Below are 23,716 nucleotides of genomic sequence, written 5' to 3'. Positions count from 1 at the left end.
GTATGTGAGAAAGTCATATCCCACTTTCCACTCAATTGTGGAGAATGTTCTGACCATTGGCTAGATCTGGGTAGGGGTTTAAAGTTTATGGCCTGTATTGTCCTTGGCTGATACCATAGTTTGAGTGGGACCCCTGGACCCAAATCTGCCTATCATAATGTTCTACTTGTAGGTTTCTAGGACCTTCTGGATCTTTCTACTTTGCCATTCTCCCATGCTTCTCTCATCTAGAGTCCCAATAGGATGTCCTCCCCTCTGTCCCAGTTTCCTGGTAAGTGAAGGCTTTCATGGGACATGCCCCTTGGGCTAGTATGCAGATATAAGTGAGTATATACCATATAAGTCTTTCTGCTGATCATTTCTAACTCAATCCATTTGTCCACAAATTATGGGAATTCCTTGTTTTTAATAGCTGAGTAATATTCCATAGTGTATATGTACCACAGTTTCTTTATCCATTCTTCTGCTGAGGGACACTTAGGCTGTTTCCATGTTCTGGCTATTAGGAATAAGGATGCTATGAACATGGTTGAGCAAACATTCTTGTTGTGTGCTGGAGCATCTTCTGGGTATATTCCAGGGAGTGGACTAGCTAGGTCTTGAGAAAGCCTTATTCCCAGTTTTCTGAGATAGCACCAGATAGATTTCCAATGTGGTTGTACTAGTTTGCATTCCCACCAGCAATGAAGGAGTGTTCCTGTTTCCCCACATCCTCGCCAGCATGTGGTGTCACTTGAATTTTTGATCTTAGCCATTCTGATGGGTGTAAGATGGAATCTCAGAGTTGTTTTGATTAGCATTTCCCTGATGACTAAGGAGGTTGAGCACTTCTTTGTTTCTCAGACATTTGATATTCCTCTGTTGAGAATTCTCTGTTTAGTTCCAAGTCCCATTTCTCAATTGGGTTATTTCGTTTGGTGGTGTTTAATTTCTTGAGTTCTTTATGTATTTTGGATATTAGACCTTTGTCAGATGTAGGGTTGGTGAAGATCTTTTCCCCATCTGTAGGCTGTCAATAAATACTACTCTTGTCTTAAGTAACATCATAGTAATGTTTTTGTGGTCATGTGACGTTTATTACACTATATTTTTTCTGCAGCTGATTTAAATATCATCGTCTTATTATGCTTAATTTACTAAGTCGACTTTAAAAAGGCTTACAAGTATACGTACAGATATCTTAAGGAAAATATTAGTAAGCTAATCCAACAGTGTATTAAAATGTGACATAAGCAACTGAGAAAGTATCAGTCAACTTTTAAAATTCAATCAGTAACATTTACTGGCTTTGCCACTTACCTTTTTATCTTATTGTCATGAGGATAGGCTGTGTTCACTGAGTTACACATGCAACCATTTAGTCTCAAGTTAACCTGGGAGACTCCCTCTTCTTATAGCATTACTTAGAAAAGCACAAAGAAGTTATGAAATACTGAATTTTTTTTAGTAGAAATGAAACTGGGAAGTTTCTGATGAAATCACAAATTATTACTATAAGAAACAGAAAATACATAGAGATAAACAAAGCTGTCTTTATATATAAGACAATCTAATATTGTATATGACTATTTTTATATGGCCAATGAAGTATTCAGCAGTATATTTGATGGAAAATGACAACCTTATTACTGTCACTCAACAACAGTTTTTTTTTTTAAAAATTCATGTGTAGTGTATTATTGGAAAAAGAATAGCCATATATGTGAAACAAAGCAGAGCGCTCAGAAACAAATCTACATATATATTAGCAATTACTTTTCAAAACAAGAGGCCAAGGCAATGAAACAAGGAAAAAGAAATCATACACATGGGATATTCAGAATGGGAAAGCAGAAACTTCCAATCTTACCATGCAGAAAAGTTAATACAAAATAGATTGTAAAGCTAAGTGGAACACCTAAAATAGAAAACTCCTTGAGAAAAACAGAGAAAGAGAAATCTAGGTTACCTGGAATAGCTGAATTCTTTTCAGAAGATTAAAAAAACCTAAGCACAAATTATAAGAGAATATAATTTAGACTTAGAGTGAGAATACTCTCTCTTTTAAAAGGAAAACATAAGAATATTTTACAGAGAAAGCATTTCCTATATATAACTTATGTATCCTGAATGTTTTAGTAATTTTAACAACTCCAGAATAATACAAAAACTGCCTCATTAAAAATATGGGTAAATGATTTTAACAGGTTCTGCACAAAACATATATAAATGGCCAGAAAGCACATGGAGAAATGTTCAATGTCATTAGCCTTCAGGAAATGCAAATAAAAAGCAAATGGCACACTGCTGTCTAGCTATTAGAATAAGTCAAATTTAAATGACTTATAATAGCAAGAATAGAGGGAGGAAAGCAGGTACCTGGAGAGTGCATATTGCTAATAGCCATGTAAAATTATATTCCCATTTTGGAGAAATAGTTCACTAGTATTTTGAGGTTTAAATTTCATTTACTCTATATCCTGGCCATGGTAGTTCTATATATTAAAGGAATGAAAATATACATACTGACAAATATGTGTATATTAATTTTATTACATAAAGCTGAAAATTAAATACACTTTAAATGACTATCAAGAACCAAATGCTTAAACATAATGCAGTGTACCAACAAAATGTATTTCTTCACAATATGAAAGAACCTACTTGATTTGTGAATCTCAAACTAATCACTTTGATTGGCAGCACAGGTCTTTAATCCCAGCACTTGGGAGGCATAGGCAGGCAGATCTCTGTGAGTTCGAGGACAGCCTGGTCTGTAAAGTGAGTCTAGGACAGCAAAGACTACACAGAGAAATCCTGTCTCAAACAAACAAACAAGCAAACAAACAAATAATCAATCAATAAACAATAAAATAAAGTAAAAGAAAAAAAGGAAAAAGAAGCTAAAATGTGGTCACTTGTTTGATTGTGTTTATTTTCATTGCTCATCAAACCAAAGTGACTATAAGGGGATAGTGATGGGGTCTAGGTTAAAAAAAAAAGAACTTTGTTCATGAAAAGGGCAGAAAGAATCCCTTACAGGTGATAGTGATGTTCTTTATCCTGTTTACTTGGTGGGGTTATGACTAACAACTCACAGGATTGAACAAAATCTATAATTTAAGTGGATTCAATTTTGTTTCTACTAATAAATAATGTGTTTGGAATAGATAGAATTTCTCTTCACAGTTGAATACTCTCCCAGAAAGAAAACAAAGTAGATTCCAGTAGTCAAAGATAGGGTTAAGAGATTGTAGACTAAAAAAGCACCAACAGAAAACAGCAGGAAAATATTAAACTCTTAGTACATTTCATCTAGTCTTCCAGCATAATCCTACAAATTTTTCAAAATACTCTGAAGAGAAAATTGGATGTGGAAGTACATGGGATCATTAAACAAAAACATTAGCAGTATGAAGTAACTTTACATCTTTAGACTAAAACTGTAGCTTAGCTATGCTAAAGTAATTTAAAATTTTAATTGTGAATTATATATTGCTAATGTTACAAGTTATTTGGAGAAAGGAAGAAAGATGATAGGAATTTTTCTACTTTGTGTGTGTGTGTGTGTGTGTGTGTGTGTGTGTGTGTGTGTTTGTATGTACTTGACATGACATGTGCAGATCAGAGGCTAGCTTGCAGAAGTTGGATATCTTTTTCTCTCACAGAGGTACAAGAAATACAGCTCAGGTTATCAAAGTTGAGGGGAAAGTACCTTTACATATGAACAATTTCCAACACTTGTGTGAAATGTGCAACCAAAAGAAAGAACTCAGATTCTGGAAAGAAGAAAAGTGAGCTAGGTAAGAGGTATGTCAATATGAAACCTTACTAGAGTGAACGTTTGTGATCATTTTTAGGAAAGAGGGTGCACACTTTGAGAGTCCATTTTGATCCACCAAGAACAAGTTGTGACACACAGACTTTAGATTCTAATAATGGTAGTAGTCAGTATAAAAATAAGGCAGGTTGTGATATACAGCCTATGCATTTTAGTATTGACAGTCAACATGCAAATAAGGCAAGTTTCATGGAGTATACATCTGTACAATGTTGTCATTTGTAAGCACAGAAATATATGGATTTGACAAAATTGAAATGAGAACACTTATAATATTTTCAGTCAAGAAAAACAGCTTAGATATTGCTTCCATGATTAAATCCTTTGATTTGTCACTAGAATGAACTCAACCAGAAGTCTACTATAATACATAGTAAAGCAAAGTTAAATACTCAATAGTTATGGTCCATGAGGTTTTACCTACATGCTTATAATAGTTTGCATTTAAATCTATACTTCCACGTTAATTCACACCAAGATAATGACATTAGAATTTTTATTAGGTGGATAAATAAGTGTTATATAGATTTTTTCATAATAGCCTAATATGAATCTAAAAATAGTCAATCTTTTATTAGCATAACAACATCATAATATTATTTGGAATTGCCTTATATATTTCTGTGCAATATTAGAAAAATGTTTCAAATTCAGAATTCAATTTTGGACATCCCTAATGCACAAATATAATATGAAGTATATTACAAAATACATTTTCATAGTTTACCACATACAGAGTTTTCCATGGAAATATTGTACTAAAAGCTACCATTATATCTTGCAAGTAAAATATCATTTAAAATATTAACTTCCATTCTTGGAAATGTAAGTTAATTTTTGAAGATCTAATTTTAAGATAAATAAAAACACAAATTTTATAACATGTGGAATTAATAATAGAAAGAGAAAACACTAGAAAACTATATAAGAAGATAAAGTCCTTCAGGTGGATATCCTTTCCGACACAAATAGCTCTTTGGCCAGTTCTTTACATCTTGAACACGAAAACTGGAATCCTGACTGCATTTGATCTGTTGTGCAAAATTCCCTTCCGAATATTCTTTAATCAATCGTCATTCTGTTCGTTGGACTCAGAAATTGTCAATTTATCTTTTTCTATAATTTTTGAAAGACATTGGTATGGAAAACAAAAATAATAGTAATAAACAAATGAGACATGAAAATACTAGTTCAGAGCATTGGCTTCATTTTCCTGGAATACTGTTTTTCTATTCTAGTCACAGCATGAGTTAACTGTTTGTCCCGTGTGATGTGTCTTTGATTATATTGTGTCTTTGTGCATTTCTCACCCAGGTTCCAGGCTATAGGAATGCATGCATAATGTGCCATATATCTATGCCATGACTCTGATAAAATTCTAATCCTATGCCACAGTATTTCATATCACACATATACATTTCTCTGAAGATAACACAAGACAGCTAAATATTTTTAGCTCCAACAGGTAAATTTTAAAAACAAAATTAGAATTATATTAGTTATTTTACTTACAGTGGATATCTGATGTCCACCTTGTTCCAGGGCAACAGGTTACACTAAATATTTGCACATTAATGCACTGAACACAGTACAGAAGATGACTTCAACAGTTGTATTGAATTGTTTTCTACAAGTGTATGCTGGATACATTCTTCCAACACTAATGGAAATATCATTATATTGTAAAAATTGTGCTGACTCCATCTTTTGTATACTAACTGTCTAATTATTTAATAGCATGAGCAAAATATTGTTTTTTAACTTCCTTTTTAAAAAAAGACTTTCAAATAAATTAAACTCATTTTTATTCCCCTTGGCAATAGTGTGCTATGTAGGTCACAATAAGCAGAGAATCTACCCTAAATCATTTTAATGTGTCTGGCATAACAACAACAACAGAACCCACGGAAGTGAAATATGGAAGGTGTATGCTTTTCTTTATCTCTTAGAAAAGTTTGTAGTTATCAGCAACTCTTGTTCTATTTATTTTTGATGGCTATAGCATAAATCTTTCAACAGATGCAAAAGTTGCTTAAGTATTATTCTCATGGACATTGTGTCTAGTGACATAACAGCCAAAGGAAATTAGCAAATAGGAATAGCAATGCATTTGTACCATAATGAAAAAATTTGATTATCCTGAAGTAAAAAAACAAAACAAAAAGCCCTTTGCATTTGTTTTAGGAAGTTGTGTGACCTAACACTAAAATAAATTGATATTGAATTTCTTTATATATAAGAAAATTTCAATGATCAAAGAAGGATTTTTATATTTATCTAGCTCGTTTAAAAATTTAAGTTGTGTGTGTGTGTGTGTGTGTGTGTGTGTGTGTGTGTGTGTGTGTGTGTGTGTGTGTGCCTGCTTGTGTGCATGCATGTGTGTGGGCATGCTTATGTGGTGTGTGAGTGTGTATGTGTGAGTGAGTATGTGTGTGTGTGAGTGCGTGTGTGTGTGTGTGTGTGTGTGTGTCTGTCTGTCTGTCTGTCTGTCTGTCTAAGTGCTCTAGGGGCAGATGCTCCCAGAGAACAGCTGGATTACAGGCATCTGTAAGATGTAGGACATGAGTTCTGGGAATGGGTTTAGGTCTTCTGGAAGAGCAGTACTAAGGATTGAACCCAAGGCCTTACAGGTGAGCTGTGTGCAAGCACACTCTCACTGAAGCATAGCCCCAGATGATATTCTTAACTTCTAGTGAAATAAAGTGCATGAATCATCTTTTGTGAAGTACTTCTGCATTAAATTATATACAGTGAGATGTATACATTTTACTAAAGGCTGATAAGTTTTTGCAAAAGGTCATAGGTATTATGTATATTGATTTAACGTAGTAGATTGTTGTCCTACAATAACAGCCTTCCTTCTGCATTTTAATCATATACGTTCCTTCCGCAGACTAAGCCATTTTTCCAATGTCTTGCCTCTAAGAATAGTTTAGCTGTCTCTGTTACTCATGCAAGTTGAGTCAGAGGATGAATTGTCTTTCAGTTCCCCCTCTCTGTCCCCACTTCTTCCTCTCTGCTTATGTGTAAGGTTGGACTGACAACCCCTGTAGGAAATATTTCATGAAAATAACTTTTATTTTCTTGTTTCAATTAAATAACTTCGAGCTGAATGCAGTGGCACACGCCTGTAATCACGCATTCAGGGAGGCAGAGGCAGGCAGATCTCTGTAAGTTCAAGGCCATCCTGATCTACAAAGTGAGTGCAGAACAGCCAGGGGTACACAGAGAAACCATGTCTTGAAAACACTATACAAAAAATTAAATAACTTGCAATGTGCTCTAACTGTTGACTTGCTCTTTTCCTCTCAGTATCAGCTACAAATAGGCATTTTAAATGCCCTGCCAATCTGCAGCAGGTAAATTGCTGTCTACAGAGGGTACCAGTGATGATTTGCAAGAGAAAGGATCTCAACTCCAGGTTTCCAGTGTGGACTTCTCCAACTTCTGCTTTGTATGACATTTATAGCTTTCTAGTTTTTCAGCTCTGACTTCTGCCCTACTTGAAAAGCAGGAGCAGTGGTCAACAGCTGAGATTTGCAGGAGGCTCCCAACTACAGGTCTGATCTCCTTGTGTGGCTGTCTTAAACAAAGGCCATAGGCAAACCTCACAAAGAATTCTCAGCAAATTAGAGAGACAGTATTGCAGTATGCCTCCACCACGCACTGTGAGACTTCTTCTGAAGTAGGCGCTTCGTTCTAGGAATCTCTATCTCCACCAAAGTGATCTCAAGGGCAACTTTGTACCTGTGCTGTCCTGTATTCATTCATTCATTCATTCATTCATTCATTCATTCATCCTCCCTCCCTCCCTCCCTCTCTGTCTCTCTCTGTCTCTCTCTCTCTCTGTCTCTCTCTGTTTCTTTCGTGTGTGTGTGTGTGTGGCATGCGTGTGACCAAAGAATTCTAAATAGAGGAACCTCAAATGGCTAAGAAACACTTCAAGAAATGTTCAACATATTTAACCATGAAGGAAATGGAAATCAAAGTCAAAACTAATTTGAGATAAAAAACACAAACGATGGCTCATGCTGGCAAGAGTGTGGAGCAAAGGGAACACTCCTCCATTGCTGGTGAGAGTGAAAACTTATACAACCACTGTGGAAATTAGGAAGATGGGAATTAACCTACCTCATGACTCAAGATTTATATATACCACATTTGGGCATACATCCAAAGTCACTTCCTCCTGCCACAAGGACACTTGTTCAACCATGTTCACTGTTACTCCATTCATAATAGGTAGAAATTGAGACCAACACAGATATCCCTTAACAGCAGAATGGATAAAGAAAATATGACACACATTTACACAATGCAGTATTACTCAGATGTTTAATAAATGGCAACATGAAATTTATGGTTACATGGATTAAACTAGAAAAAACAATCATCCTGACTAAAGCAGACCCAAAAAGATATGTATTCAGTTATATGTGGATATTAGCTGTTAAATAAATAATAACCAAGCTATAATTCATGGACCATGGAAGGTTAAGTATAGAGGAAGTGACTATGGGAGGCATATTGGTATCCTGAAAGAAAGAAATAGAATAGATCTTATGAGTGGATTGCCAGCATGAGAGACAATAACAGGAGGATAAAATGGGGAAGGAAGGAGAAAGAGGCTGAAGGAGTTTACAGATGGAAAGATAGGTGGAATTTGATGGGTGATATGGAAGCCTGTTCCAGTTTAGTATTGTTATAGGACTCCTGAGTGTGAACAAGTGAGGGACTGATTCAGGTGCCACCTCTTGAGTTCTTTTTCTTCTGTTGGTTTGCCTTGCCCAACTTTGGTGTTATGATTTTTATTTCATCTTATTACATTTTATTTTAAGTTTTGTTGCTGTCTCTTAGAAGGCTGGTCTTTTCTAATGAGAGACAGAAAAGTAGCCGATCCAAATGGGAGGGGATATCAGGAGCAACTGGGACCAGTAGATAGATGAGAAACTGTAATCAGGATATATTGTGTTAGAAAATATTCTATTTTCAATAAAAAGGTAAAAATAACAATATACAACCCTCCCTTCCTCTTCCCCTATCCCCTACTCCTCAGAAAAGTAGAGCCCCAACCACCAAATCTCCCCAGCACATCAAGTTGTATTAAGGCAAGGCAGCCCCACGTGGGACGTGATCAAGTAGCAGGCAACAGAGTCCATGTTAGGGTCCCCTTACTAAGGGACCCACATGAAGCCTGAGCTGTCTATAGGCTACATCCATGTAGGGTCTTAGGGCTAGTCCATGCATGGTCCTTAGTTGGTGCTTCAGTTTCCACAAGCCTTTCTGTGCCCTGGTTAGTTGTTTCTGTTGGTCTTCTTGTGGAGCTCCTGTCACGTCCAGGTTGTCCTCTCCTTCCACCACCCTTCCCCCCCCCCACACACACTTTTCCACAAGACTCCACGCTTTGCCCAATATTTGCCTGAGTCTTAGTATCTGTTTTGATCACTGCTGTGTTGAGCTCATCAGAGGACAACTTATCATTCAGTGGGTCGAGGATTTGCCCTCCCCCATGGTGTGGGTCACAGGTTGGGCCAGGCGTTGGTTGAACATCCCCTCAATTTCTACTTTATTTTTATTCTTATACATATTGCAGGCATGGTAAAATTTTGGGTTGAAGTTTTTGTGGATGAGTTGGTGTTCCCCTCCTTCAACTAGGAGTCCTGTCTAGTTAGAGGGTGTCCTCTTCAGTCTTCATGAATGCTGATACTAGCAGGAAGCTTCTGGGAGGATGCTGTGGTGACTCAAAACAATTTCTTAAAACCAATAATGTTAAATATATTGTCATGCCTTTTGACCATTTATATGTTATACTTTATGAAACAGTTTCCCAAATTAGTTACACATTTAAACTTACTTATCCTTTAATGGCTGGTTTATGGAAATTCTATGTATCCAGGATATAGAGCCAGTCAGATAAATGAATTGCACATGGTTTCTCCTGTTCCATTTCTTTTCATTTTATTTATTTACTTTACTGTAAGGAGCAGAAATGTTTGATATTAATGTTTTCAATTTGAATTACACGTATATTTCAACAGTGCTACATACAGTTAATCTAGGTACCATATTTCAATGACAGATTATGGTTTGATATTCAAATTTCTATCACTCTCTGCACTGCTACTTATAATGCTTGTGGTGATTTGAATGAGACTGCACCCCATAAGTTTGTGTGTTTGAATATTTAGTCCTCATTTTTTAGATCTACTTGGTGTTGGAGACATTGGAAGGTATTGGAGGCATGGCTTTGTTGGAGCAAGTATGTCACTGAGAGCAGGGTTGAGTTTCAAAAGACTCACATTATTTCTAGTCTCTCTCTCTCTCTCTCTCTCTCTCTCTCTCTCTCTCTCTCTCTCTCTCTTCTCTCTCTCTCCCTGTTTCTCTCTATGTCTCTCTGCATTTGTCTCTCTCTGTCTTTCTGTTTCTCTCTCCCTCCCTCCTCTCTCTTCTGCTTATCAATCAAGATGTGAGCTCTTAGCAGTCCCTCCCACCCTACCTTCACTCTGGCTTCATGGACTCTAATCCCTGAAAGTGTAAGCTCATTTAAATGATTTAACAGTAATAGCAAAATAGCTAAGGCAACTTTTTACCAAATGAGGAAAACTTTCCCGTTTTCTTGAATGACATGGGAATCGTTTCCTTCCTTTATAACTATCACTTTGAATCATTGTACAGTGTTGAAAGAACTTGGGATGATGGAAGTGCTTCTGTGACTCTTAACTTGAACATATAAGCACTTTGAATTTTTACTGATAGGATGTTCTTTTTACAGCCTTGAGAAAGTATAAGTAGCAAACGTTAAAATACATATACTAAAATATACCTTTAAATAAATGTTGACCTATATAAACCTTTGATTTCTCATTATAATCCATGATTTAATATTTTTTATCCACTTATGGCCTCTTGTCCTTTACAACAAGGCAGTAACTATCTCAATGATTAATTGATATTTTCTAGAAGTTAATGCCCATAAACGAATATTACATGTTTTCCTTTTCCTTTGCCTTCTGTTACACAGCACATTCCTATATTGATTCATTGATTCATAATTGGATGTATTGATATTAATTGTGTTATTTTAGTGGGTATGATTTGCATGGATGTACCATGACTTTTAGTCCTCGTATCTGTGGATATGCTTCTGGGTTTTTCTCACTCTTTGCTTACTTCATATAAAGCTGCTGTGAACATTCACCTAATTTCTTATGTAGAGACATGCTTTTATTATCTTGAATATATGCCTGGGGTTAAACTATTAGGTAGATGTACAGTGAGCTTGTTCACACTTTCCACAATGGCTAATTCTATGTCACCACTGAAAGTGTACAAGAACCTCATTTTCTCTACAGCCTAGCTGCATAACAGTACTGTCCAACTTTTTTTTGGCTAATTTTCCCTGGAATTACTGTATTTTTGAAAGAGTCTCTAGAAACCCAGATCCAGTTTTGAAAATCTTTATCTTCCCCCTTCATTTTTCTTTTTCTGTATACTTACATGTGTTTAACTTTATCTTTAATTTTTAAATGATCTCCATCTTAACTATTAACCCCATGTTAGTCTTCTAACATTTTTTGAATAGCAGAAGTTATTAATGAAATAAGATTCCCCATTTGTGCCTCTGTGTTAAGTGCCTCTGTTACATTTTATATACCATCTGAACACAAATCAAAAACTGTAGTAGCATAGTTGTTATGTTCTGGCATAACCCATATGTTTGATCTTTATGTATGGTATATTACAGTTAGAAGTTCATTTGAATGGCCTACACATTTTTATTGAAAGTACTTATTTAAAAATATTTAACTGTCTTTGCTCATTTTCTCTCTTAAAAATCAGTGGAACATGTACGTGAGATTTATTTCTGGAACTAGAAAGACAGAAAATATTAGCCAATGGAAATTAGCATTCAGTTATTTTAAAAGTCAGCAATTGTAATTAGAAACTTTTTTATAAGGGAAATTCACACAACCTGCCACACATTATACACAAAAGTGAGTTTTCTTAAATTTGATAAAAGACAAGAAAAAAGCCCATGAATTATAAGAGGGCATGGCATGGTTTCTTAAAGCTCAGAAAAAGAAAATACTTGAAAGTTTTCCCTTGAAGATCATGGAAAATATTTAACAGGCAATGCAGAAATTGAACAGAATCGCTGTAGTTTCATCATAAAAGTGCCAACAATAACGTAAATGAAGACAAACAACACCTTGGTATAGTGTGAGGCAATGAAAATCCTGCTGACAGGAATGTGAATTGATGTGATAATTTAGCCCATAGTTAACAACAAAGAGGACAGGGAAGAATTCATTGTGCTGTGACCTCTACTACAGCCCAAGTACGTGACAAAGTGTGCGTCAGAAGATAGGGTTGACAGTGTTCATGGCACCTTTGACTGGTGAAACAAAGCAAAACCACTGAAACCATGTGGTCAACAGGGAATGGATACATTTTTTGCTGTAATATTGCAATAAGTACAGCACAGTCATGAAATGACATATCTGTAGATATTAACATGGTGACTCAAGACACATGGAGAAGACACAAGGTTTCATTGAACAGACTTCGAACCACTTATAGAACTAGAAATTTAAATACATTTGCAAAAATAGGAACATTTGCTAAACATCACAAAATAAACTAGGAGGAATGGCAATCATTAAAGCCATGTTCCTAGTTCCTTTATTGAGAAGAGGAAGAGTTTTAAGCATTTTTTTTTGTTCCACTGTTGTGATTCTTTTGCCTTTCCCATGCAGTCACTCTGGCTAATAATACTTCCAATATGTAGTTTCCTTAACTTAGGAAGGTGCCAACTATGAGCTGTTAGAGTCATAGAGTGATGCAGATGATAACAGCATCTAGCCTGGTTTTAGTCACCATTAAAATGATAATTTCCTACAGGACATGCAAGGTGTTACTCTTATTGAATTTTAATTCCATATAGAAATCTAGAAATAGCCAAATCAAATATTGATGGTGGACGCTGGAGACATGACTCAACACATAAGAGCACTTGTAGTTATATTTAAATTTGGTTACCGGCCTCCAGGTGGGGCAGTTTGAAACCTCATGGAACTCCAACTTCTGGAGATCTGATACCTTCCTCTGGACTCTACAGAAACCCACAGATGTGACATGCACACATACACACACACACACACACACACACACACACGCACACACACACACACACACAAACACAAACACACACACACACAAACACACACACACACTGACTGAAGGAGATAAAGAAAGACACAATCTGAAATAGAGTCAAATACAGAAATAAAAAATAAAAAATCTTTTAAAAATATAAAATAGATAATTGACGATCCAAGATGGCGGTGAGCAGTGTAGACTGTGTTTGGAAGCTCCAGTGAACAATTCAGGGAATTGCACAGATTTCTGAGCCAGGAACACCAAGGTCCCCACACTACAGCAGCAGGATTGCTCCACGGTTCGGAGGGACCAGGATGCGGAGGACCTGCATGCCCCTCCACACGGGAGGAGCCTGGATTTTCTCGGATCGGAGCAGCAGCAGCAGAGGCAGCAGCGGCGGTGGCGGCACCAGCGGCACCAGCGGCAGTGGCTGAGGTTTGCAGCTCTGAGCCATCTGGTGGAGGTGATTTGTGGTGGCTGGGGGGAGTTGCTGCGGGAGAGGGGACTCTGGACAGGATTTGGGTCGCATTGTACCTTGAGACCCAAACTGGACTTGGCAGACAGTTCAGCCCCAGAGTCCTGGGTTCAGCTCAGTGCGTAGTGCAGTGGAGACGCTGGCTCAGCACAGCAAGCAATTCTGCCCCAGGTACTACCTCAGTGCAGCCACAGATCCCCTGCTGTGACATAGGCTGGGCAGAGCACTGAGTTCAACCCTAGGCAACAGCTCAGCTCAGCAGCAGTTATCCTGCTGTGACGCAGGCTGGGCGGAGCAGTCAGTTTCACCGGAGGTGCCACCTCTGTGCAGCTGCAGTTCTGCTGTGACGCAGGCTGGTCAGAGCGCTCAGTTTCACCCTAGGAACCAGCTCAGCGCAGCCATAGTTCTCCTGCTGTGACACAGGCTGGGTGGAGTGCTCAGTTTCACCCTAGGCACCAGCTCAGCACAGTCGCAGTTCTCTGGCTGTGACACAGGCTGGGCAGAGTGCTCAGTTCCACCAGAGGCGCCAGCTCAGCGCAGCCATAGTTCTCCTGCTGTGACACAGGCTGGGTGGAGTGCTCAGTTTCACCCTAGGCACCAGCTCAGCACAGTCGCAGTTCTCTGGCTGTGACACAGGCTGGGCAGAGTGCTCAGTTCCACCAGAGGCGCCAACTCAGAACAGCCGCAGTTCTCCTGCTGTGACGCAGGTTGGGCAGAGCGCTCAGTTCCACTGGAGGCACTAACTCTCCTCAATGAGCAGTTCTGCCTAAGACACTAGCTCAACTCAGTGGGAAGTTCTAGGGCGATGACACAGGCTGAGGTCAGCACACAGATTGAGCTCAGAGGCGCTAGCTGGACTTGCTGGGCAGATCGGGCCCAGAGACTCTAGTTGAGCTGTGAGCACAGGCTTGGTGGCTCCAAGACTCTGGCTGGACTATCCAGGCAGTATAGGCCCAGAGTCCCGGGCTGAATTCAGTGCGTAATGTGAGTCCAGAGTCCCTGGCTGATCTCAGTGCACAATTCCACCCCAGAGACTCTGGGGCACTCGGTATGATGTTTGGGGCCAGAGTCCCTAACTGTGCTTGGCAGACAGATTGGGTCCAAAGACTCTAGGGGAGCCTTTGGCATAGTCCCGGCCCTAAGACTCTGGGTGGACACAGTGTGCAGTTTGAATCCAGAATTCCTGGCTGACCTGGGCAGACTGTTCAGGCCCAGAGTCAATAGCTGACCACAGCATACACTTTGGGCCAAAAGCGCCTAGCCGAGCTCGGTGCAGTCCCAGCCCAAAAATTCTGTCTGAACCCTATGTGCATTTTGGTCACAGAATACCTAGCTGAGCTCAGCAGATGGTGCAGGCCCTGAGAATCTAGCAGAGCTCAATGCTTGGTTCGGGCCCAGTATCCATGGCTGGACTTGACAGGGAAACCAGTAGGCTGTGGATACCTTGGCCTGACCCATCACTCATTCAGAGACCAAGAATTATTGCAGGACCCACAGCACAGGGGAGCTGAGGATCACTGGCTGTAAGAGCCCAAAAGGACAGGGCTAACCTCCTGCCATCCACACCAGTGAAGCATCAGAGCTTCCAGCCAACGGAATTCATGAGAAAACAAGTGACTATATCATCAGACTCCCTCCATCCAACTCTAGAAGCTACCCAACAAAAACAAAGATGGCAAGATATCTAAAGGACAGCCTAAAAGCTTACACAAAAAAAACCCCAAAACAGCATGGCATCTCTAGTTTCCAACTATCCCAAAGAAAACAACCCAGAGAACTCATATACAATGGAAATACAAGAAAAGGACCTCAAATCCCTGGTAATGAGGATGATAATGGAGGAAGCAAATAAAATTCGTAATCAAATGCAGGAAGACGCAGTCAAACATGTGAGAGACATACAAGAATCACATAGAGTGGAACTGGAAAAATTTCAGGAAAATGCAAACAACCAGATGAAAGAAATAAATAAAACGGTTCAAGCTCTGAAGACCTATAAAGTGGCAATGGAAGAAACTCAGGAATATACAAAAAATCAGATGAAAGATATCAAAAAATCAGTTCAAGATCTGAAGATGAAAATGGATTCAATAATAAACACACAGAAGAAAAACAAGAACGTGAGACCTCAGAGAAGAAGGCTAGCAACACAGAGGTGAGCTTTTCTAACAGAATCCAAGAGATGGAAGAATGATTCTCAGGTCTAGAAGGTACAATCACAGATCTTGAAGCAACCATTAAAGAAAATGCCAAATATAGAAAACTCCTGACACAAAACATCCAAGAAATTAAGGACACCATGAAAAGAAGAAATCTGAGGATAATAGGCATTGAAGAAAGAGAAGATATCAGACTCCAAGGCCCAGAAACTATTTTCAACAAAATCATAGAAGAAAATTTCCCCAATCTAAAGAAAAAGATGCCTATAAACATACAAGAGGCATACAGAACACCAAATAGAATTGACCAGAAAAGAAAAACTGCCTGTCACATAATAATCAAAACACAAACATACAGAACAAAGAAAAATATTAAAAGCTGCAAGGGAAAAGGGCCAAATAACATTTAATGGCAAACCTATCAGAATTACACCCGACTTCTCAGCAGAGACTACAGAAGCCAGAAGGGCCTGGACAGAGATCCTGCAAAGCCTAAGAGACCACAGATGCCAGGCCAGACTACTTTACCCAGCAAAACTATCAATAACCATTGAGGGAGAAAACAAAATATTTCATGACAAAACCAAATTCAAACAGTACCTATCTACAAATCTAGCTTTACAGAAGATACTAAAAGGAAAACTCCATCCCAAAGGGTCAAGCTACAACCCAAACTACTCAGGAAATAGATAACTATACCATGGCAAAAACACAACTACACAAACTCTCGACTGGAACCAACATCAAAATTAAGACTCTTAACAGTCACTGGTCATTAAAATCTCTCAACATCAATGGTCTCAATTCTCCAATAAAAAGACACAGACTAACTGAATGGGTACATAAACAGGATCCAACATTCATCTGCATTCAAGAAACACATTTCACCCATAACGATAGGCATTACCTCAGGGTAAAAGGTTGGACAAAAATATTCCAAGCAAATGGTCACAAGAAGCAAGCAGGCGTAGCCATTTTAATATTGAACAAAATAGACTTTCAACCAAAATTAATCAAAAGGGATGAGGAAGGACAGTTCATATTCATCGAAGTTAAAGTCAACCAAGATGACATCACAATTCTGAACATTTGTGCTCCCAAATCAAGGGCACCCACATTTGTAAAAGATCTGCTAAAAAGGATTAAACCACACATCGATCCCCACACAATAATAGTGGGAGACTCCAACACCCCACTCTGAATGAAGGATAAGTCATTGAAACAGAAACTTAGCCGAGAAATAACATCATTAACCAATGCCATGGGTCAAATGGGTCTAACAGATATCTATAGAACCTTTCACCCAAACAAGAAAGAATATACCTTCTTCTCTGCACCCCATGGAACCTTCTCCAAAATTGATCACATCCTAGTTCACAAAGAAAGCCTCAACATATACAAGAGGATTGAAATAGTACCTTGTATCCTATCAGATCACAATGCTCTTAGGCTGCAATTCAACAACAACAGAAATAACAAAAAGCCTACACGTGTGTGGAAACTAAACAACTCTCTGCTAAATGACACCTGGGTCAGGGTAGAAATAAAGAAAGAAATCAAGGAGTTTCTGAAATTCAATGAAAATGAAGGAACAACATACCCAAATTTGTGGGATACAGTGAAAGCAGTGCTAAGAGGAAAATTCATAGCACTAAGTGACTTTAAAAACAAATTAGAAACATCGAACATAGGCATCTTAACGACACTACTGGAAGCCCTAGAAAAAAAAAGAAGCAGAAACACCCAAAAGGAGTAGACGTCCGGAAATAATCAAACTCAGGGGTGAAATTAACAAAATAGAAACTAAGAAAACAGTCCAAAGAATCAACAAAACCAAGAGCTGGTTCTTTGAGAAAATCAACAAGATAGACAGACCATTAGCCAAACTAACTAAAAGGCAGAGAGACAGTATTGAAATCAACAAAATTATAAATGAAAAGGGAGACATAACAACAGACACCGAAGAAATTCAAAGAATCATAAGATCCTACTTTGAAGACATATATGCCACAAAATTTGAAAATCTAAGGGAATTGGATGATTTTCTTGATCAATTTCATTTGCCAAAGTTGAGTGAAGAACAAATAAACAAGCTAAATAGTCCCATTTCCCCGACAGAAATTGAAGTAATCATTGATAGTCTCCCAACCAAAAAAGGCCCGGAGCCAAATGGTTTCAGTGCAGAATTCTACCAGACGTTCAAGGGCAAGCTAATACCGATACTCTTCAAGCTACTCCAAAAGATAGAAATGGATCGAACATTACCAAATTCATTCTATGAGGCCATAGTCCCATTGATACTTAACCCTCACAAAGACTCAACAAAGAAAGAGAATTTCAGACCAATTTCTCTTATGAACATCGATGCAAAAATACTAAATAAAATACTTGCAAAACGAATACAAGAACACATCAAAGATATCATTCATCATGACCAAGTAGGCTTCATTCCAGGCATACAGGGATGGTTTAATATATGAAAGTCCATCAATGTAATCCAACATATAAACAAACTGAAAATAAAAAAACCACATGATCATCTCTTTAGATGCAGAGAAAGCATTTGATGAAATCCAACACCCATTCATGTTTAAAATTTTAGAGAGATCAGGGATACAAGGCACTTTCCTCAACATAATAAAGACTATGTCCAGCAAGCCAATAACCAAAATCAAAGTAAATGATGAGATACTCAAGGAAATTCCTCTAAAATCAGGAACAAGGCAAGGCTGCCCACTCTCTCCATATCTCTTCAATATAGTACTCAAAGTTCTAGCCAGAGCAATAAGACAACAAAAGGATATCAAGGGTATCCAAATGGTAAAGGAGGAAGTGAAATTATCCCTATTTGCAGATGATAGTGTACATAAGTGACCCTCAAAATTCCACCAGAGAACTCCTACAGCTGATAAACACCTTTAGCAAATTGGCTGGATACAATATAACACAAAAAAGTCTGTAGCCATTCTATACTCAAATGAGTAGCTTGCAGAGGAAGAAATTAGGAAAGCCACACCCTTCACATTAGCCACAAGCAATATAAAATATTTAGGGTTACTCTAACTAAGCAATTGAAGGACTTGTTTGAAAAAAATTTCAAAACTCTGAAGAAAGAGATTGAAGATGACATGAGAAGATGGAATGATCTTCCTTGCTCATGGATCGGGAGAATTAGCAATCCCTATTAAAATACCTACACAGGTTTTTAAAGACATTGAAAGTTCAATTCTGAACTTCATATGGAAAAACAAAAAATCCAGAATAGCGAAAATAATCTTTTACAATAAAAGGTGCTCTGGAGGAGTCTCCATACCTGATCGCAAACTTTACTATAAAGCAATAGTAATTAAAACAGCATGGTACTGGCACAGCAACAGGCTGGTTGATCAGTGGAATCGAATCAAAGACCCAGATATGAATCCACACACATATGGTCACTTGATTTTCGACAAAGAAGCCAAATCCATTCAATGGATAGCATCTTCAACAAATGGTGCTGGTCTAACTGGAGGTCTATGTGTAAAAAACTGCAACTGGACCCATATTTGTCACCTTGTACAAAACTCAAATCCAAGTGGATTAAAGACCTCAACATAAAACCAGAGATACTAAGTCACTTAGAAGAAAAAGTGGGGAAGAGCCTGGAACACATTGGCACAGGAGACAACTTCCTGAACAGAACACCAACAGCCCAGTACTTAATGTCAAGAATTAATAAATGGGACCTCATGAGGCTGAGACACTGTCAAGAGAACAAAGCAACAGCCTACAGACTGGGAAAAGGTCTTCACCAACCCTACATCTGACAAAGGTCTAATATCCAAAATATATAAAGAACTCAAGAAATTAAACACCACCAAACCAAATAACCCAATTGAGAAATGGGGCTTGGAACTAAACAGAATTCTCAACAGAGGAATATCAAATGGCTGAGAAACACTTAAAGAAATGCTCCACCTCCTTAGTCATCATAGAAATGGAAATCAAAACAACTCTGAGATTTCGTCTTACACCCATCAGAATGGTTAAGATAAAAAATTCAAGTGACACCACATACTGGCGAGGATGTGGGGAGAGAGGAACATTCCTTTATTTCTGGTGGGAATGCAATCTATTCCAGCCCCTTTGGAAATATCTTTGATACTATCTCAGAAAACTGGAAATAAGGCTTCCTCAAGACCCAGCTATTCCACTCCTTGGAATATACACAGAAGATGCTCCAGCACACAACAAGAAAATTTGCTCAACCATGTTCATAGCAGCCTTATTCATAATAGCCAGAACATGGAAACAGCCTAAGTGTCCATCAGTAGAAGAATGGATAAAGAAACTGTGATACATATACAGTATGGCATACTATTCAGCTATTAAAAACAAGGAATTCCCAAAATTTGTGGACAAATGGATTGAGCTAGATATGATCATAATGAGTGAGTTAACCCAGAAGCAGAAAGACTTAAATGGTATATACTCACTTATATCTGCATACTAGCCCAAGGGGCATGTCCCATGAAAGCCTTCACTTACCAGGAAACTGGGACAGAGGGGAGGACATCCTATTGGGACTCTAGATGAGAGAAGCATAGGAGAATAGCAAGGTAGAAGGATCCAGAGCCTCCTAGAAACCTACAAGTAGAACATTATGATAGGCAGATTTGGGCACAGGCGTCCTGCTTAAACTAAGGCACCACCCAAGGACTATATAGGCGGTAAATTTTAAACCCCTACCCAGATCTAGCCAATGGTCAGAACATTCTCTACAGTAGAGTGGAGAGTGGGATATGACTTTCTCACATACTCTGGTGCCTCACCTTTGACCATGTCCCTGGGAGGGCGAGACCTGGTGACACTCAGAGGAAAGACAGCAGGATACCATGAAGAGTCTTGATACTCTATGAGCATATACATGCAGAGGTAATCCTCCTCAGGATGGTCATAGGGGAAGGGAATAAGGGAAAAATGGGAGGGAGAGAAGAATGAGAGGATACAAGGCATGGGATAAGCATTGAGATGTAACAAGAATAAATTAATTTTAAAAAAAGGAAGAAAATAAGCTCAAAAAAATAGAGAATTTTCATTATTATGGGTAATTGTGTACTTTCTCCAAGCTGTTGTCCTGTGTATTTTCATCCAATGTTATTTAAATTTCATCCAGGTCTGTGTTAATGAGAAGTACATTTTCTTTTCCACCACAGCAGATGCTTCTTTACCAGGAATATGTTTATTAATTGATTTGAAATACCAAGCAAAAGATAAGATTGTGAAAGAACCCTGTTTTACCTTGATCCCCACCTCAATCATTTTAAATGTTGGGGTTATATTTTAAAATATCCTGGTCAAGGCTTTCATGAAAAAAAATCCCTAAATAACAATAGTCTTCTGTATTAGAGGAAATAAAAGTAGGATGTTTGTTTATCCTACAAATGTTTGTTTGTTTTTTTGTTTCGTCACCGTGCGGGAGTAGAAAGATAAAAGGATCAATCCAGGGTAAGGCTTGCATCCTCAGCTCTAGGTCTCTGGCCATTGTTCAGGTTTAGCAGGGGAATTAAAACAGCTTCCTTTAAAGAGCACTTACTCATAGTGCTGACAGTAACACAGCTTTACCTCCACTCTCTGCCTCTAAATGCAAGGTCAGCTCTGCATAGTTAAGAACAGAAATGCTCTGAATTCACACCTCCCATATATATATATATATATATATATATATATATATATATATATATATATATACATATATGAAGCCTGTTCTTGAATTGACATACATTTAGAAACAATTCCATCCCAGGGTGATCAGCTGGTCTAGTGACAGCTTGCTCTTGCCATTGTTTGTCTTTGGGGCTAGTGTGTATTTGAATCCCACAGCATCAGCCCTGACTGCAGGAACTGATTGACTGAGCTATGCCATAGGGCCCAGAATAACAAAGGAAGAAAATTATGAAGTTTGTGAAGGAAGACCTAGAAGTGATATAAATAAATGCAGTGTAGCCAAATACTGCAGCGTTGTTGGAATCCTGAGGGGGACAAGAAAAAGCAAGATGTCTGCACCATTTAAACCTTTGGAAAGTGAATTCCAGGGGAGTCACATTCCCAGTACCATGATAAGCTTTCCAAAGGCCATTTCCCAGACTCTTCAGACAGACATATCCACAGATAGGTGACTCAGAGTCTAAATGGCCTTCACATTGATGTGCTATAGATAATACAGTAATGATTATTTTAGAACCTTCACATAAATAATAGTCACCAAATCAGTAAATGCAAGCTGGCTACATCTATTGCAATATTTGCATATAAATCTGCTTGCATGGAATGCAAATAACCTGGAATGTAAAAGAGTGGGCCATGAATTGAACAGAACAACAACAAAATACCTTAAATTTTCTTTAAGGTTTATACACACAGGAAGCTATCATACAACCATTGAAACATCTCAAGCTCTCAAAGAACCTTAGACGCTTGTAATCCAAACACCTTTAACAAGCTATTTACAGATGGTTTTGTTGTTCAGACTGTTACAGACTCTCTGACAATTGGTAATTTGGACAGAAGTTCTGTTTCCAGCACTTGAGTGATAATTCATGTAGTAAGTTTCAGAGGGTGGGGGAAAGGCAGTGAAGAGATCATTTCCAGCTAGGTGCCATTTGTAAGGTATATGTTTATACTGCATTAAACAAAACACTCTCCTTACAGTATGCTCGAATGCCATGAAATGAGGCTTTTCCTTAAGGCTTCTTTCTCTTTGCCTCCCTCCCTGACCCTTTCCACCTTGTTTCATCTCCCTCCCTGCCTCCCTTTCTTTTTGATTAAAACTAGCTAAAACCTAATTAATACATCAATATCAGGAATTAGAAAGGCTCAGCGAATAAAGCTACTTAGTGCACAGTATAAGGACAAAGAAAAGCAGGGCCTGGCGAGGCTGCACTTTATCCAATACTAGCAGCATTTATGTGGGTTTATAATAGGGAGCTGCGGATAGGGAAAGGAACCAGGTCATTTGCTGTGAATTTCCTCTCTGTAAGATGTTCTCAGAGGCGACACTGAGTGGACTTTTAAGATCAATTATATGTTATTTTTTAAATGCTTGCCAAGCAGTACTGTAATATAGTGCTTTTAATGCTTCCTCGGAACTATAAAGTTACTCACATGAAGTCATTCTATGTCAGGAATGAGGGGAAAGATAAAAGCAAAACACCTGTGTTACAGCTTTGGCTTGATACAAGGCAAGGGAGAAATCAGAGATAAAATAAAATGATTAAGATGCGTTGTGCTTCTTTTCCACTCACTTACCCTTATCTGCCTCTCATCCTTACCAGCATCACCACCACCACCCCAACCCCTTTCCCTTTCTCAAATTTGTGACTTCAGGGTTTGTATTTTGAGCCTTTCACTTGAACCATGGCTATCTGTGTGATTATTGATTTTGAACCATCAGTTGGAACTTGGTGAAGGTACTAATACATACACAAATGCAAACATTGATTCCCACTTTCCCTGAAGGGGAAATCCCGATGCAGGGGTAGGGTGGGGAGTGACCCTTCTGCCCATGTGACCTTCATGGTTAGCTGGTCATAGGCTCATTTGTGTGCAGACCCAGTTTAGGTACCACAATTACTATGAGTTCATGATTATAATTGCTATGTCCTGTCCAGAAGATAGCATTTCACAACCTTTTTCCTTTCTTCTGTTTTTTTTTTATATTCTTTTGTGCATTTTACTCATTTTTCTTGGACTTTAGAAAGGATAGTATAAATGTATTGTTTAGGGCTCTGAACTTATTCATTACTTATTCTTAACAACTTATGTAGTCATCAGTCTCTGCATGCAACATTATTCACCCAGAAAGAAAAGCTTTTCTGATTAAGGCCAAAACCCGGCATTTGTCTATGAGTACAAAAACAGACATTTAAGAAGCAATTTGTCAATTTATCTAAACTGCAGTAGTCAGCACACCCTTCCCCCAGGACTAAGACTACTTAGCTACGGACTTATCATATTTACAGTACCAGGCATGACTCCCTCTTGTAGGTAAGTCCTGATATCTAACTAAGTAAAGGTCACTTACTGCTGCTATAACAGTAGTGCCACCATATCACAAGAGAGTAC

This window comes from Acomys minous (assembly GCF_964271855.1).
Source record: "Acomys minous genome assembly, chromosome: 4".
In the NCBI taxonomy this organism is placed as follows: domain Eukaryota; kingdom Metazoa; phylum Chordata; class Mammalia; order Rodentia; family Muridae; genus Acomys; species Acomys minous.
This window is presented reverse-complemented; position numbering follows the sequence as displayed.